Source organism: Oncorhynchus nerka, linkage group LG5 (assembly GCF_034236695.1).
Source record: "Oncorhynchus nerka isolate Pitt River linkage group LG5, Oner_Uvic_2.0, whole genome shotgun sequence".
Lineage (NCBI taxonomy): Eukaryota > Metazoa > Chordata > Actinopteri > Salmoniformes > Salmonidae > Oncorhynchus > Oncorhynchus nerka.
In genome coordinates, this window is record NC_088400.1 from 25,444,295 (window position 1) to 25,463,477 (window position 19,183).

A 19,183-nucleotide genomic window follows, 5' to 3' on the forward strand; every position below is an offset into this window, starting at 1 on the left:
TTTACAGTACAGCCTTTTAACTTGCAAGGATGGGCCCTCTTTAATGTCTTAATTGAGATAAATGTACTCAAAACCCTATTGAATGAAAACTCCATCAGAAAATCTGTTAGCCAGCCAGTGGGAGGGTTTTCAGCGGTTGAATTACATTTATTCAGCACATACAATGTAGCCGCACCTGCAGAGCACGTTAAGCAGCTGAATAAGGTAAGTCTGCATACCAAATCCGGAAAAGTGCATCGAAAGATGTGTGTAGGAAAGGCGTACATTTCCTGAATCAGTCTGAATCGGCGCCGCAACGCCTTAAGAGAAGTCTTAATTTGCCTCTGGTTATGAGGTTGCTATTGCAATGAGAGACAAGGATAGTACACAAATAACCTTTATCACATTAAAAGAAAAAAACATCTATTTGTGAATAATAGAGAGAAATCATTTATGTTAGGGACATTTAGCATTTCATAGTTGTGTTGCTCCTGTGTCACATTAGACGTTACAATTCAATTTCGTAATAAACATAGAACATGTTTTGAATTGGGAGAATATCTACTTTGACCTCAAAATTCTGCAGTGAGTAAGCAGAAAAGTTGGCAGCAATGTGACTTTTTTGCTGTGTCAAAAGTTAAGTTGAGCACAGTGCAATTGGGAAAAACAAAACAACAACTTAGAATTGAATGACATGAAAGGGCAACAGGAGCGTTTTATGACATCACCTACCAGGGTTGAACGTATACCACAGTATAATAGTGAGTTATCAAAGTGTTGCATAAATAAATCAAATAGTTGATTCTAAAAGGGTAGTATACATTCTTGAAATACAATGTGATCACAATGTCACGCAGGTCTCGCTTTGGAATGCACTCGGCTTTCTAAAAGGATGCATTTTAAGTATTTTCCTTTGTAGTTGTCAAAGCCAATCACTGCTCAGAGCCCTTCGGGGAGAGGTATACTTTCAGAAGAAGCTCACGCAGGCAAATACCATCTGGAGGTGTTTATAGCCAATCTGCAAACCTAACAGGGTGCACGCTGAAGTTTGTCAACACTCTTATTGATTTGACATGACCTTTGATAATGTCACAGTGCTCTCTAATGTCTCCGCAAGGGATAGCCGGAATGGCTCCCTCCCGCTGGCAAATCTTCAAAACCCGACCCTAGGCAACACAGTAACTAGGTTCTGGTTTCAATGATGGACTCTTTTGGCATAGAGGAACTATGTCACTGCCTATGTCAATAAGGGGGGGGGGGGACTCTTACATAAAATCACGACGGAGACATGCCAGAACGTCACAATTTAAAACTAAAGTTTTCAGGCAAAACCTTTGCAGTGGTTTTACTGAAGGTAGTTGATTCAAACTAGCCAATTGCAAAATGCACTCATTAAAAAATAACCTGTGTGAGCTCCATCTTGCTAGGTACTATTTTTTCAAACTGATAAAGTAGTGACGTAGGCAGTAATGTAGTTCCTATATGACAAAAGAGTCCATCATTGAAACCAGACTTTAAAAAACCACCCCCAGGTGGTAAGGGTAGGTAACAACACATCCGCCATCCTGATCCTCAACACAGGGACCACTCAGGGGTGCGTGCTCAGCCCCCTCCTGTACTCCCTGTTCACTCAATGACTGCACGGCCATGCACGACTCCAACACCATCATTATGATCATCACATATCATCTGATTAATGAATGGTATCCATTAAGGCCCATATCATCTGAGAGGAGAGGATATGATGAAGGAATAATTATTCAGTGTCCTGATGCTGGGAGCCAGGCTGTGGAACATGGATGACCTGACTGATCATCATAACACAGGAGTGATATTGTATGTCTTGTCAACCAGGACATTAACCCCAGATTAAGAATAGGGAAAACAGTACAACCTCCTTGAGAGAATCTATCTCCTTTGGCCTAAATGTAATATGAAGGTTTAGGTGGTGTTGGATTATGAAAATGGCTATCAACAAGGCACACATAAAGAAAATATTTTCCTCTTGTTTTTAACACTGGAGTCACCATTTAACACACCATTTGATTTCCAGCATGAACAAGTTTAAAACTTCTTCATTATAATGTTTTCATTAATGCCTCTTTCTATGCTGTTTTACACACAACACCAAATCAATATGGATAGCGCTTAATGCAGTTATGGTGATGTATTTCTAAAAAGCTGTCATGGCCCAGTGAAGGGTGAAATCACCCCAGGAGCTGAGATGTTACAATAAGGCATGTTGGCCCCCCCTCCAGCTGCTAGCTAACAGCCAAGTGGAACAGTTACTGCTACAGTAGTAACACACACACAGCTCCATCCTATATAAAGATCACCTACTTTTAACACTTTGCTGTTCCTGCTAAAGATCTTTGGGTTAGTTGATGAGGTTTTATTTTTTTTATAGAGAGTCGGTAGTGATTTTGTTGGCAAACCACAGTGGTTGAAATGAATTGAAACGTCAATTTCATTCCCAGGTATTTCAACAAACAACAAATGTTGGATCGGCTCCTGAAGAGTTGACCTTGTAAGAGCCTGATTGGCAGCATGCTACTGACAGTAAACAACTGTGTAAATATAGAGCAAGTGAAAAAGAAGCACATCTCACAGTGTCCTCAACAATAGGCTAATATCACAATCATTGCATCTTCTGGTTGATTTTCTATGTGTTCAGGTACAGGTGTATCTGTGAATGTGAGAAGAGGAAATTGAAACTAGTCTCAGAGTGTGTTACAGTGCATGGTACTAACAGCATGGTACTAACATCATGGTGCTAACATCATTAACATCATGGTACTAACATCATTAACATCATGGTACTAACATCATGGTACTAACAGCATGGTACTAATATTATGGTGCCAACATCATGGTACTAACATCACGGTGCTAACATCATGGTGCTAACATCATGGTGCTAAAATCATGGTGCTGTCATGACGTTGGCCTGGGGGGTAGGTTTATGACAGTCATAAATACCTCTTCCCCCCTGTTTTCTCTCTCTACCCTACTGATGTTGCATTTGCAAACCCCTTGGTTAACATAGAGATTCTGGGAACATCAGAAGGTGGGGGGAAAGTAACTATATTCTGGTAATCTGAACAATTGAACATATGCGGTGGTACTTAATGAATATGATGTCAGTTCGGTTGTCATCTGAGACATTCTCATCAATGATAAGATGCCATAAACTCTACAGTGGAGTTATCGGATTCACATGGAATTGTTGTTCAATTTAAATGTTTGAATATGAAAGTATTCGTCATGGGATGACATGTGATTTTAGCTTCTAAAATGTGAGATTTGGGTTTTCATAAGGTAGGTCTCTGCTCAATCAGTGGCCCGCACCTGTGAAGGGACATGGGCTATAAAACTTTTAAAACATGTCCTCCTCTCCCTTCCTATATAAAGCCTTGACGACAATATAACCTCCTGTTCCGAGGATGTGAGGACGACGGTCCGATGTCAGAATGGTTCAGATAATACAGAATGGAGCCAACATCAGCGTGAGCTTTGGTTGCGAATGATATGAACTTTGAACTCTTATTCACTACAGAAGTGATACCTCCTAGCCGTTGAGTTAGCAACAGCAGCTGTAAACGCAGGTTAGGAAGGAACAGACAGAGTATCCTGTCTACCACACACCGACGTTACTACAACCTATCCAATTGACCACCAGAGACATTCTTCAAAGGACTCGGTTTGGCAACACGGCCTTCCATCTACCACCAACCTACCAAAGTGCAGCTCAGAGTAAATTTTTATTGCATTTTCATTTTCCAAATGGGCAGTAATTTAGAATGCATAAGATACTGTATTTACGATAGCACAGCTTCTCCTTGTCTCCCTCAGTCTTCCCGCTCTTTCACTCAAACCCAGCCCTTTTCTTTTGTGTAACCAGCTGTCATATCTGTTCCGCCCGCTAGGGACGTTTTCCTTTATGACGTAATTTGTAATCAAGTTATGATTAATTATGTGTACGTGTAATTCTGTGTGATTAGTTAGGTATTTAGTAAATAAATAATTAAACCCAATTTTGTATTGCTGATTAAACTTGTTAGCCAGGGTTCGTGAAGAATTTACAACTTTCAGATGAGACTGAATTAAGGTGACGATTAATATTGATGTAAAATATTACTAGGTCTTTAAGAGTTTATTCGGAAGATAACAATTCTACAAATACTCTTTCGTGGTGCCCCGACTCTCTAGTTAATTACATTTACATGATTAACTCATTTAATATTAATTACGGAGAAATTATTTTATAGAATAGCATGTCATATTACTTAATCCGGCATAGCCAAAGACACGACAGTGTTAACAACATGTACTATCAGCATGATACTATCAGCATGGTGCTATCAGCATGGTACTATCAGCATGGTATTAACAGCATGGCACTAACAGCATGGCGCTATCAGCATGGTACTATCATCATGGTATTAACAGCATGGCGCTGACAGAATGGCGCTAACAGCATGGTGCTAACAGCATAGCACTAACAGCATGGCACTAACAGCATGGTGCTAACATCATGGCACTAACAGCATAGAGCTAACAGCATGATACTAACAGCATGGTGCTTACAGCATGGTGCTAACAACATGGTACTAACAGCATGGTGCTAACATGCTAACAGCATGGCACTAACCGCATAGTGCTAACAGCATGATACTAACAGCATGGTGCCTTTAGCATGGTGCTAACAACATGGTGCTAACAGCATGACACTAACAGCGTGGTGCTTACAGCAGGATACTAACAGCATGGTGCTTTCAGCATGGTGCTAACATCGTGGTGCTAACAGCATGGTGCTAACAGCATGATATTCACAGCATGTTGCTTGCAGCATGGTACTAACATCATAGTACTAACAGCATGGTGCTTACAGCATGGTGCTTACAGCATGGGGCTAACAGCACGGTGCTAACAGCATGGTATTAAAATCATGGTACTAACAGCATGGTGCTAACAGAATGCTATTTACAGCATGTTGCTTACAGCATGGTATTAACATCATGGTACTAACATCATGGTACTAACAGCATGGTACTAACAGCATGGTGCTAACAGAATGGTATTTACAGCATGTTGCTTACAGCATGGTATTAACATCATGGTACTAACATCATGGTACTAACAGCATAGTACTAACAGCACGGTGCTAACAGCATGGTATTAACATCATGGTACCATCATCATGGTACTAACAGCATGGTGCTTAAAGCATGGTGCTAACAGCATGGTGCTAACAGAATGGTATTTACAGCATGTTGCTTACAGCATGGTATTAACATCATGGTACTAATATCATGGTACTAACAGCATGGTGCTAACAGCGTGGTGCTTACAGCATGGTATTAACATCATGGTACTAACAGCATGGTGCTAACAGCGTGGTGCTTACAGCATGGTATTAACATCATGGTACTAACAGCGTGGTGCTTACAGCATGGTATTAACATCATGGTACTAACAGCGTGGTGCTTACAGCATGGTGCTAACAGCATGGTGCTTACAACATGGTATTAACATCATGGTACTAACAGCATGGTACCAACAGCGTGGTGCTTACAGCATGGTGCTAACAACATGGTACTAACAGCATGGTACTAACAGCATGATGCTTACATAATGGTACTAACAGCATGGTGCTTACAGAATGGTGCTAATAACATGGTGCTAACGTCATGGTAGTAACAGCATGGTGCTAACAGCATGGTATTTACAGCATTTTGCTTACAGCATGGTACTAACACCATAGTACTAACAGCATGGTACTAACAGCATGGTGCTTACAGCTTGTGCTAAAAGCATGGTCTAACAGCATGGTGCTTACAGCATGGTGCTTACAGCATGGTCTAACAACATGGTGCTAACAGCATGGTGCTAGCAACATGGTGCTAACAGCATGGTGCTTACTGCATTTTCCTAAAAGCATGGTACTAACAACATAGTATTAACAGCATGGTAGGAACAACATAGCTGTTGCTTTGGATAACAATTCAACAATATATTACTGTCACATCAATTCAGTCAGTGACAGCCTCTTTTGGCTTACAGAAATCCTTATCTTTCCACCATCAGTTGTGGCTGACACCTTTGTGTTGGGTCCTGTCTGACTGGCCAGACACTCTGCCTGCCCTGCTGCAGCCCCAGAATGCTTTGACACTGTGACTGACCTCGTGCTTTATACCCGCATTCTCGTGCTTTATTGTCCGCATTCTGATTGTGCCTATATTTTCAGAAACATGTCGACACATGGTATTAAAATGTGTCTCTTATCTGTCCACTGTGTCCGCATTGCAAACAGATTCCCTTCATGCAAATTATTTGACAGATATTCTTTTAAAATAATATGTATTTATTTATTTTAAGAGACATATTGATGCCATAATTCAATGGTGCCACCTGTCAACGATTTTAGGTGGATAATGATGATTTGAATGGTTTATCTCTCCAGATCTGTCTACACTTTTAAGATATCCAGACAATGTGTGCATGACTACCTCCAGAGGTGGGCAGGAAGATCTGATCACAATCAGATCACAATGTGTCTTTTGATTGTCTTTACCCGTCTGAAAATGTTGGCACAACCAGAATGTGGAGAAGATCACGACAAAGGATGCATGATAGAACAGAGAGACAAATGTTCATTTCAAGTGACTTCAGTAATACACAATCAAACCCAAATATAAATCCAGACGGCTCTTTTATGATTGTCAATGATATGAGGCACTGCATCTAAGCATCAGCCAAAGTGTTTACTTTGGAGTCATTGTGGGTCTGGATCTATGGAACAATCTGTTTACAAAGATGTAGGAAATAATCAAATAAAGCTCTTGTATTGGCTTATTGTACATTACTGTTCCTTACTTATACAAAATAGACTGCACAGAGCATGAACAAACTACTGTTTACTGTTCCTTACTTATACAAAATAGACTGCACAGAGCATGAACAAACTAATGTTTACTGTTCCTTTTTTAACATACATAAACCACACAGAGCATGAACAAACTACTGTTTACTGTTCTTTATTGATCCAAAATAAACCACACAGAGCATGAACAAACTACTGTTTACTGTTCTTTATTGATCCAAAATAAACCACACAGAGCATGAACAAACTACTGTTTACTGTTCTTTATTGATCCAAAATAAACCACACAGAGCATGAACAAACTAATGTTTACTGTTCCTTATTTAACATACATAAACCACACAGAGCATGAACAAACTAATGTTTACTGTTCCTTATTTAACATACATAAACCACACAGAGCATGAACAAACTACTGTTTACTGTTCCTTATTTATCCTAAATAAACCACACAGAGCATGAACAAACTACTGTTTACTGTTCCTTATTTAACATACATAAACCACACAGAGCATGAACAAACTACTGTTTACTGTTCCTTATTTAACATACATAAACCACACAGAGCATGAACAAACTACTGTTTACTGTTCCTTATTTAACATACATAAACCACACAGAGCATGAACAAACTACTGTTTACTGTTCTTTATTGATCCAAAATAAACCACACAGAGCATGAACAAACTACTGTTTACTGTTCTTTATTGATCCAAAATAAACCACACAGAGCATGAACAAACTACTGTTTACTGTTCTTTATTGATCCAAAATAAACCACACAGAGCATGAACAAACTACTGTTTACTGTTCTTTATTGATCCAAAATAAACCACACAGAGCATGAACAAACTAATGTTTACTGTTCCTTATTTAACATACATAAACCACACAGAGCATGAACAAACTACTGTTTACTGTTCCTTATTTATCCTAAATAAACCACACAGAGCATGAACAAACTACTGTTTACTGTTCCTTATTTAACATACATAAACCACACAGAGCATGAACAAACTACTGTTTACTGTTCCTTATTTAACATACATAAACCACACAGAGCATGAACAAACTACTGTTTACTGTTCCTTATTTAACATACATAAACCACACAGAGCATGAACAAACTACTGTTTACTGTTCTTTATTGATCCAAAATAAACCACACAGAGCATGAACAAACTACTGTTTACTGTTCTTTATTGATCCAAAATAAACCACACAGAGCATGAACAAACTACTGTTTACTGTTCTTTATTGATCCAAAATAAACCACACAGAGCATGAACAAACTAATGTTTACTGTTCCTTATTTAACATACATAAACCACACAGAGCATGAACAAACTACTGTTTACTGTTCCTTATTTAACATACATAAACCACACAGAGCATGAACAAACTACTGTTTACTGTTCCTTATTTAACATACATACACCACACAGAGCATGAACAAACTACTGTTTACTGTTCCTTATTTAACATACATAAACCACACAGAGCATGAACAAACTACTGTTTACTGTTCTTTATTGATCCAAAATAAACCACACAGAGCATGAACAAACTACTGTTTACTGTTCTGTATTGATCCAAAATAAACCACACAGAGCATGAACAAACTAATGTTTACTGTTCCTTATTTAACATACATAAACCACACAGAGCATGAACAAACTAATGTTTACTGTTCCTTATTTAACATACATAAAACACACAGAGCATGAACAAACTACTGTTTACTGTTCCTTATTTAACATACATAAACCACACAGAGCATGAACAAACTACTGTTTACTGTTCCTTATTTAACATACATAAACCACACAGAGCATGAACAAACTAATGTTTACTGTTCCTTATTTATCCTAAATAAACCACACAGAGCATGAACAAGCTAATGTTTACTGTTCCTTATTTAACATACATAAACCACACAGAGCATGAACAAACTACTGTTTACTGTTCCTTATTTATCCTAAATAAACCACACAGAGCATGAACAAACTACTGTTTACTGTTCTTTATTGATCCAAAATAAACCACACAGAGCATGAACAAACTACTGTTTACTGTTCTTTATTGATCCAAAATAAACCACACAGAGCATGAACAAACTAATGTTTACTGTTCTTTATTGATCCAAAATAAACCACACAGAGCATGAACAAACTACTGTTTACTGTTCTTTATTGATCCAAAATAAACCACACAGAGCATGAACAAACTAATGTTTACTGTTCTTTATTGATCCAAAATAAACCACACAGAGCATGAACAAACTACTGTTTACTGTTCCTTATTTATCCTAAATAAACCACACAGAGCATGCACAAACTAATGTTTACTGTTCTTTATTGATCCAAAATAAACCACACAGAGCATGAACAAACTACTGTTTACCGTTCCTTACTTATCCAAAATAAACCACACAGAGCATGAACAAACTACTGTTTACTGTTCTTTATTGATCCAAAATAAACCACACAGAGCATGAACAAACTACTGTTTACTGTTCCTTATTTATCCTAAATAAACCACACAGAGCATGAACAAACTACTGTTTACTGTTCCTTATTTAACATACATAAACCACACAGAGCATGAACAAACTACTGTTTACTGTTCCTTATTTAACATACATAAACCACACAGAGCATGAACAAACTACTGTTTACTGTTCCTTACTTATCCAAAATAAACCACACAGAGCATGAACAAACTACTGTTTACTGTTCTTTATTGATCCAAAATAAACCACACAGAGCATGAACAAACTACTGTTTACTGTTCTTTATTGATCCAAAATAAACCACACAGAGCATGAACAAACTAATGTTTACTGTTCTTTATTGATCCAAAATAAATCACACAGAGCATGAACAAACTACTGTTTACTGTTCCTTATTTTACATACATAAACCACACAGAGCATGAACAAACTACTGTTTACTGTTCCTTATTTATCCTAAATAAACCACACAGAGCATGAACAAACTAATGTTTACTGTTCCTTATTTAACATACATAAACCACACAGAGCATGAACAAACTAATGTTTACTGTTCCTTATTTAACATACATAAACCACACAGAGCATGAACAAACTACTGTTTACTGTTCCTTATTTAACATACATAAACCACACAGAGCATGAACAAACTACTGTTTACTGTTCCTTATTTAACATACATAAACCACACAGAGCATGAACTAACTAATGTTTTGCTTGCTTTGCATTAGTATTTATTCAGATGTGTAATCTGCTTCCATCGATAGGAATAATGTCAGCCCCGCTTTCAACTATTATCATCTCATCCCAGATTTGTATTTATACATGTTTCTACCTATTCTTCAAACAGAAATAAAGCAAGAACAACAGAGGCTTCACCTCAAAAGTAATATTTTCCTTTCATTTGCAGCATAACCAGAGCACTAATAATCTCCCTTCTTGAGCCCCCAGCCCACAGTCGTGGCTGCTCATCATGTTGGACTGGGGCATCATATATCCACTGTAGCAACACTTCACTAATGATGTTGTTGCTGATGGTAAGATAACGGCCTAATATCTCCTGAATGCAGCATGCGCAACATAATGAAAACAGATTAGCCCTTGGTTGCACAAGATGTCAAGCATACATTACTGCAGTGCTTTGTGGACACTGAGGGACTACTAACAGGCAAGCTCATAAAATATAAACCTGTATCTTGCAGAAGGATCACTAATTATAATATGTAGGTGGGACCTCAGAACAAACTACTGCTTTGGATTCGGGCTGTAACACAACGAGTCAAAGGGTATGAATACTTTCTGAAGACACTGTACACACTCACTCACTCACACACTACATTGACACTACCACACAAAACCCACACACATTCACATACACATGCACGTACGCACACACACACACACACACACACACACACACACACACACACACACACACACACACACACACACACACACACACACACACACTTTTACACTCATCAAATGCTGCTGCTTCTCTGGTCTTTATTTTACTCTTATTATTATCTATCCTGACGCTTAGTCACTTTACCCTGCCTTCAAGAACAAAACAAAAAGAATCCTGCAGCAACAGCAAATGTGAATTATTGTATTGCGTAACGGAAAATTAAGTCTGACATTTCTAAGTGGAAATTACAAACATCAGAAGCCTTTTTAAACCTCAGATACACTACATGTTTAATTGCATTGCAGAAAAGTTATTCTGCAACAAGGTGATCAAATTAAGATCCGACATCTGTACTGTCTCAGATCCGCAGCAGTAGCAGTTTACCACAAAACGCCAGGGATGGACCTCACTGGATGTTTGACATCCTGTGTTCATTTTATCGGTATGGTATAGGCTTTATTTTACCCCTGTAAGTCACTGGTCTATCTGCTAGTTTTATGTGCCTATTGTTTTCAGTGTCACATTGTTTTGACACCTGTCTACTTCTTCAATGATTGGGAAATCTCTCTATAAACATGCTGTAGTTTATTGATTTGCCCCGAAAAAAATGGGGATGGCTTGACAACTTCTCTTAAGGAAGTGATTTTTAGTTCATCCTTGTTCACCACCAGTGCAGTAATTTCTTATCCAGCTTAATGATCTCTGCTTATCATTACTGTGTCTTTATGCATTGCCATCATGTTTGAGTGGTGAAGACAGTGTCATGTGAAGTTGGCTTGGACTCTCCCTGGTAATTTATCACAAGATGCTCAGATGCTAAGGGCTCCCATCTAACCGTATAGAGTAAATTCAGTGCTATAACACAATTTCTAAGTAGAGTTCATTTCCGATTGAGCTGACATATGTATGTAGTCTCCGCCAACGTTGGAACGTTGCCTTTAAAGTCCAGTCACAGTATAGGGCTGATCTTCCGCGATACGGATTGAATGGAGCCCTACATAGGAACTTCCAGGAGAAGGTTAGAGGGTGTATATGCAATGAGATACCATCTGGTGAGGCTCTATGGAAGGCTCTGATTGAATTCTGTTTCCTGCTAGGACTTAACAATAAAAAAGCATCACAATCACTTAATTTGCATAAAGCTCTTTATCCTCCCCCAATTAAAGAGCTGAACAATGGGCTTTGGAAGAAAGGAAACTTTTGGAGCCAAACTCCCACATGTGTGTTGTTGTGAATGTTGGCTTGAAAAACATGAACTGAAAGGAGGATTTAACCCAGTTTAGGAGCACACACACGTCGCCGCTGTCACTCAAGCTCAACTTTGGCTTTGTGCTGCACCTTCAGAGAAGTGCTTGCTGTCATAGTCGGAGAATTTCGAAAAGGATCACTTAGAAAGCTTTTAATAATCAGCTTAATCACAACACATTAAAATACACAGCACTGCCTTTACTTTGGAAAATATCACAATGTATAAACAACAATAAGACTTGCTAATCAGTTATACTGAAACCAGCAGATCCTTGTATTTGTATGTGTGATGTGTATAATCTCAGTTAAGAGAAGGGATCAAAATATTTGATGTGTAATCTCAGTTAAATAAAGGGATCAAGAAATGCTAGAACAAGCAGTGGAACCAGACCGAGGAGCTCCACCCTCTCACTTTGCGAGTTACGGGTCGAATGTCCCCTCCCTTCCAAAATTAGAAACACCTGTGAAATTGTGATTTGTCCAAATAACCAGTGACCCCCCAAAGAACTGACCACAACTACTGCTGCTCGTTATCCTACGCACCCAATTCAGTCCTGACAGATTCTACAGTTATGTTTACGTTGATCTGTCCACGAGAGATGAGTGTTTTTGTGAAGTGAGTGTGCGCTGTGCTTCTCTGCAGTGATGAGGTAAGACATGGACTGTGCGTGGTGTGTCTGTCAGATGCTGAGGGAAGGGGTAGAGCATTAGAAACTTCAGCTGTGTGGACTGTTGCCTGTTTCTGGAACACAATCAGTGGGTTAAGCATCTGCCATTGGATGATGCATGGCCCAGCAACACCACATCGCTCATGTTGTCACCCTGTGATGTACGCAAAGGCCAGACATAACACCGTAGTCCAAATCAATTACAATAACTCCCCCCTCAGTGCGACTAGAGACTACTTACAGTGGGCCAGGTTAGGAAGGCCTGAGCAGGTGTTCTCTTATTGCCGCTCCCAGTGCCATTCCAGAAGTGTCTTCCTGTTCTCCTTTCATTAAAAGATGCTTTCACACAATTTCACTCCCATGAAAATGATTCCTATGAGATATCACCAAATACATGTGGTATGCTGAGAACCACACAGGGAGGATTGGTTCCTGCTATGATTACACCTGTCCACCTGACCACCTGTCCACCTGAACACCTCCCCACCTCCTACTGATATCTGAGTCTGGCTGTTTGCACCAGAGCACATTGGGCAACAGACAACTGGGGTGTTGGGAAAAGCAATGCATAGAGCACGGATGGCCAATGATTCATATGTGTTTAATGATACAGAATCAAATAATCAATCAAATAATCAATATGTATTATCCATTGGTACTTTGATGCCTGATTTCTGATCGGTCTAAGAAATTAATTGTACAGTAGTTCAGCCAATAACTAAAACATTCCCAACGATACTCATTTCTATGTTTTGGCCTTGAATGATAGTACCTACGTGTCATCACTGACATTGTGTGTCAAACTATTGGACAAAATATGACAATATAAGTTTTCCATTTAACTGGCAAAGGTGCAGGGATTATGAGTCAGTACTAAGAAAGTACAGGGGTAAGACTATTCTGAAACCAGAGATAAGTGGAGATTTAACACGGACTGTATCTGGCCAAGGCTTCATACAATCCCTCTTGTAATGTTTTGTGAAATTTTAAGTCAAATCTGCTTTAGTCATGAACTTAAAATAGTGTAGTAATTGGTCACAATCGTGCAGAAGCAGAGTGGTTCTAGATAAGCGCTGTATGATGGTAGAGTCATACTATAGATTTAAAAAAGTCCCTTTCAATGTAACGGTTTATTAATGCCTGATTCCTAACTAAAGAAAAGACAGCATGTTTCTCCCAAGAATAAAATATGTATTAGTTCCACTTCATTGATCAGCATGTCCTTTATGAGCAAGAGTGTTTCTAAGTTCGCCCAAATGAATGCCGATTGGCTGACAGCTGTGGTATATCAAACTGTATACCACGGGTATGACAAAACATGTATTTTTTACTGCTCTAATTATGTTGGTAACCAGTTTATAATAGCATTGAGGCACCGTTGAGTTTGTGAAATATGGCCAATATACCACGGCTAAGGGCTGTGCTCAGGCACTCCACATTGTGTTGTGCTAAAGAACAGCCTTTAGCCACAGTATGTATATTGGGCATATACCCCCCCCCCCCCCCCCCCCTGCCTTATTGCTTAATTGTAACATGTACAGTGCCATTTTCCATGCATGAGCAAGAGAGCGGGGGTATGAGAGTGATTTGGTGGTTCATGAGAATAGCAACTGTGCTGACTCCTCTCAGGATCATTTCAACGCCCCATAAAAGCCTCCTCTCTCAGACCCAGTGGAATCATTTGAAAAGTATGCCTCAAAGGTTTGAATAATCACTCTACCAGCTGTCACTTTTCATATTGCAGGGGTTTTTCCTTTGCTTTTCTCTGAAGCTGTGCTGAACCGTAACCATTTGTTTAAAATGTCTGTAACTCAAACAGAGAAGTTAAAAGAAACCCACGAAAACATCTTGGAGATATAGAATTATCAAAGGTATGATGATGAAATTTGTGGGCCTATGGATGGTTTAAGATAATGTCTTCACACATGATCAAGGATTTTTTTTTCTTCAAATCGACCACTTCATAAAGTGTGTAAATATGCGTTGAACATTCAATACGTTTATTAATTATACAGAATAATGTATTACCAATGTGTACATTAAAATGCCTTTTGTACATTTAGCAAAATCAGTAATTAGCAAGTGAAAAGACAGCACGCTGTATATTTCAATACGCCCCACTTCATTACACAGCAGTCCCATTTTCAAGTGTGTGTTATTGATCATTGTAACCCTATTCGAATATTCCACATACAGATGTAGGATCTTAATTTGACTGCCATGTTGCAGGAGAACATTTTTGTAAAGCAGGAAATGTAACATTTGTAGTGTAGTTGAGGTTTAAAAAGGCTTCTGAAGTTTGTAATTTCCACTTAGAAATTTCAGACTTGAGGTATACATAATTCACATTTCTTGTTGCTGCAGGATTATTTTCCTGCTGTAGTAAACTAGCTCAAATTAAGACCCTTCGCCTGTATTTGCTGTTCAGCGTTGAAGAAATGATCTGAGCTGTACTAGCATTGATCTGTGAAGAGAAATTGAAATCTGATCATGAAGCAAAGATAGGGTTATAGCCTACAGAACAGACCAGCCGAGTCTAAGACATGTCATGCGTTTGAATCTCTCTGTTTCTGGATTAAACTGACAAAAGGCTTTTCATGTAGCACTCAGCTTTGCTTTGTGCAATAGAACCCTTCTGATTCTCTCGGTTTGATTGGATTCCATGTCTCCATCTGTCTAGAGAGAGTGATATCAGGATGTCTGCCATTGTCCAGCCAGAGGTGGCTAAAGGTCACGATGGCCGATGGGTTCATTAATTCAGACTGGCAGATAACCTCTGTGTGTCCTCTGGGCTGGGGCTGGTGTCGGGCTGGGGTTGCACGGGGCTGGGAATACATGGGGCTGGATGGTTCTGGGGCTGGGGCTGCATGGTTCTGGGGCTGTATGGGGCTAGGGTTGCATGGGGCTGGGTCTGCATGGGGCTGGATGTTTCTGGGGCTGGGGAGCATGGTTCAGGGGCTGGGGATGCATGGTTCAGGGGCTGGGGATGCATGGTTCTGGGGCTGGGGCTGGATGGTTCTGGGGCTGGAACAGGGATGAGGCCTGCATAATAAGCAAAGACAATGAGTGGCACTGATGATTGGAATGCAAAAGTCAATGGTGGCAGTTGTCTTATTTATGCAACGGAGTGACATGGGAGCGTGCCGTTCCTACACTACTGTCATGGGGCGGCAGGGTAGCCTAGTGGTTAGAGTGTTGGACTAATAACCAGAAGGTTGCAAGTTCAAACCCCCGAGCTGACAAGGTACAAGTCTGTTGTTCTGCCCCTGAACAGGCAGCACAGTTGCTATTCTCATGAACCACCAAATCACTCTCATACCCCGCTCTCTTGTACATGCATGGAAAATGGCACTGTACATGGTACACTGTTCCTAGGTCATCATTGAAAATAAGAGTTTGTTCTTAACTGACTTGCCTAGTTAAATAAAGGTAAAAAAAATAAAATGCCCAACTTCCCCACTGAAACCACCAAGGTTTGTGTCCAGATTAGTAGATTAAAGTCTTAACTGTTGCCACTCCTGGCACCGTTATTTTCCATTCCCTGAAGAGGGACAGGAAAGAAAATAATTATGGGCAATATGACAAGTCCCAGCATTAGTGTGTTGACAGTGCCATATGCCTGAAAGACAGGGGGCTGCCTTTCTCCACGAATCTGTGGTCCAGGGGGAAAACAGTGCCAAAGAGGTGACATGACAATTTGATTCTTGGAGGAAAGTTCCACCCTGTTTCCTGTCATTCGCAACGCCTCGTACTGTTGCTCTCAGATACCCTGATACCAGAGAATCGAGAAGAATATCTGGGACTATCTGGGACTCTCGTTTTCCCTTGGAACACTGAACATCTCCAAACAGAGCCACATCACTTCCTTTCTTTGTCTGTACAATTTGATGTACTGTATGATCAAATACGCTTTTGTGACAAAATAAACAACAGCTTTTGGCATTGAATGAGGCTATCTCCCTCATTGGAATAGACTTGTTTTATTAATAACAGTAGCTGACTGAATGGGATCTGAATAACAATCTGAATACATGCTGTTCCATCAATGTGTCAGAGGTTTGATACAATGGCCCTGTACTAAATATCCTTCAAACTCATTGTAGGCTACCACAAATCTATTTCATCTATACATTCAAAACTCTCTCGTAACTCAACATATAGGTATTTCTCCATTTTCAAAAGTCTGAACGTCCCTCAATGGCTAACATTCATCAAAGAGATCCACTGCATGGAAGAAGTAAGGTGCTTGGCTGAACATTAATTCCCACTGCAAGTTGTGCAGCACACTCCCAGTAATGTGAACTTAATTATTAATTGCCAATATGAGTTTGACAGCGAGTGATTGATCTGGAAACCGGAAGTGTTCTCCTGAAGCCAGCAGTATTAATCATTCACTCTAAATGTATTCATTATGACAGGTCACGGCCAGTGCTGCATTGCAGATGGGAGCAGTGGAACTTGATTGGAAGTAAAAGTACCCAAATGATGGCTATGGAATCAGCTTAACATCAGTGGTTGTTTTTAAAATGCCAACACCAGAGTAGCAGGCCACATCTGCTCTGAATAAAAAGGCCATTTCTAGTGCCCTCGATGAACATACAAGATCACCAATGATGCCGTAGTAGTACACAATCAGAAAAATGCCTGAGTCTAGTCGAGGAACATTCATGTGTTTGTACCATTTTGTCCCCAAAAACAATGAACCTAAGAGCCAGTTCTAAATGGAGGTCCAGATGCAGTCCTCCATAACTGGACATAAGACCTTTTAGTTGGTTAATGCTGGCCTGCCACATCACAGATTATGTTCTGTTCAACATAAGCAGAATTTGGTAATTGCATAAATGTTCATTCTCTGACTGAAGCACATTGTGTGGCAAGTGTGGGAGGAACACATATTTTTAAAATTTTTATTTAACCTTTATTTAACTAGGCAAGTCAGTTACGAACAAATTCTTATGTGATACAGCCTGGATTTGAACCAGGATGTCTGTAGTGATGCCTCTAGCACTGAGATTCAGTGCTTTAGACCACTGCACTACTCGGTAGCCCCAATATAATAACTGTGAAAGTGTGGGAGGACCGATTCCTGGAACGTTTGTTCCCTTTTCATGCCATGGCACTAAACATTTCACTTCTGTTTAATAAAAAAATGCATACATCACTGCAGAATTGTTTGTTTAAGAAATAATGTAGAAAAAAAATCTGTATCTGATGGTGCATCCTGCCTTAATACAAACTCGTCTGCAATATTGTTTGTTTAATTTGGTAAGTCAACACATTTCACTTTTCTCAATTAGATTGTAGACTGTCTTTAGGGTTTACCTCTACTGGGGTATCATTCCAAATTTCCTCTGAATGGTCCTGGCCAGTTGGGAGACTCTAATACGACGTTGGAGGCGGCTTACGGTTGAGAAATTAACATTACATTTTCTAGCAACAGCTTTGGTGGACATTCCTACGGTCAGCATGCCAATTGCACACTCCCTTTAAAACTTGAGACATCTCTGGCATTGTGTTGTGACAAAACTGCACATTTTAGGGTGTCCTTTTATTGTCCCCAGCACAACGTGCACCTGTGTAATGACCATGCTGTTTAATCAGCTTCTTTTTAACATTTATTTAGACTTTTTTTAGTATTTATTTAATATTCAAAACATACAATATACTTGCAGTGAAGCCTCTCAATAACTACATCATACCAGTCATCCAAAAGATTCCCATTCAGAGTGACACACAGCAGCATCCAGGGTCAATGGATGTGAACGTGAACCCGAACCCTCCAAGATCCCCCCACCGTTCCCCAATAGCTGTCCCTCAACCATTCGAGACCCCTCCCACTCCTCCCAAGGAAAAGACAGAAGAAAACAGAAAACAACAATTCAAAAAAATATATAATAATAATAATAAAATGTAATTTAAAACAAAGGACATCAAGGACAACTAAAATCATAACAGCAACGCCAACTGTATATGTTTGTGTGCATGTCTGGCTTCTTTGTGTGCATGTTTAATCAGCTTCTTGGTATGCCACACCTGTTAGGTGGATGGATTGTCTTGGTAAAGGAGAAATGTTCACTAACAGGGACATAAAGAGAGAAAGAAGCGTTTTGTTCATATAAAACAATTCTGGGATCTTTTATTTCAGCTCATGAAGAATGGGAACAACACTATACATGTTGGGTTTATATTTTTCTTCAGTATACATGATTTGACAAATGTTATTATAATTATCCTAGAGGCCAATTTGTTAAGACACCACTGGCTCACTGATGATTGGCGTAGACTCAGATTATGCAGCACTTGTAGTATAATGATAGCTACAAAGCTTTGTGTTTTTACCAATGGCAACTGTCCATTTTTTTTAAAAATTGTCCAGCCTTTTGACAGTTTTGCAGAATCATAAATTATTGCGCTGGGAGAGACTTCCCAAAGAATGAAAACATTGCATCATGGAGGACATATTTATTGTGTTGTATTAAATGTGA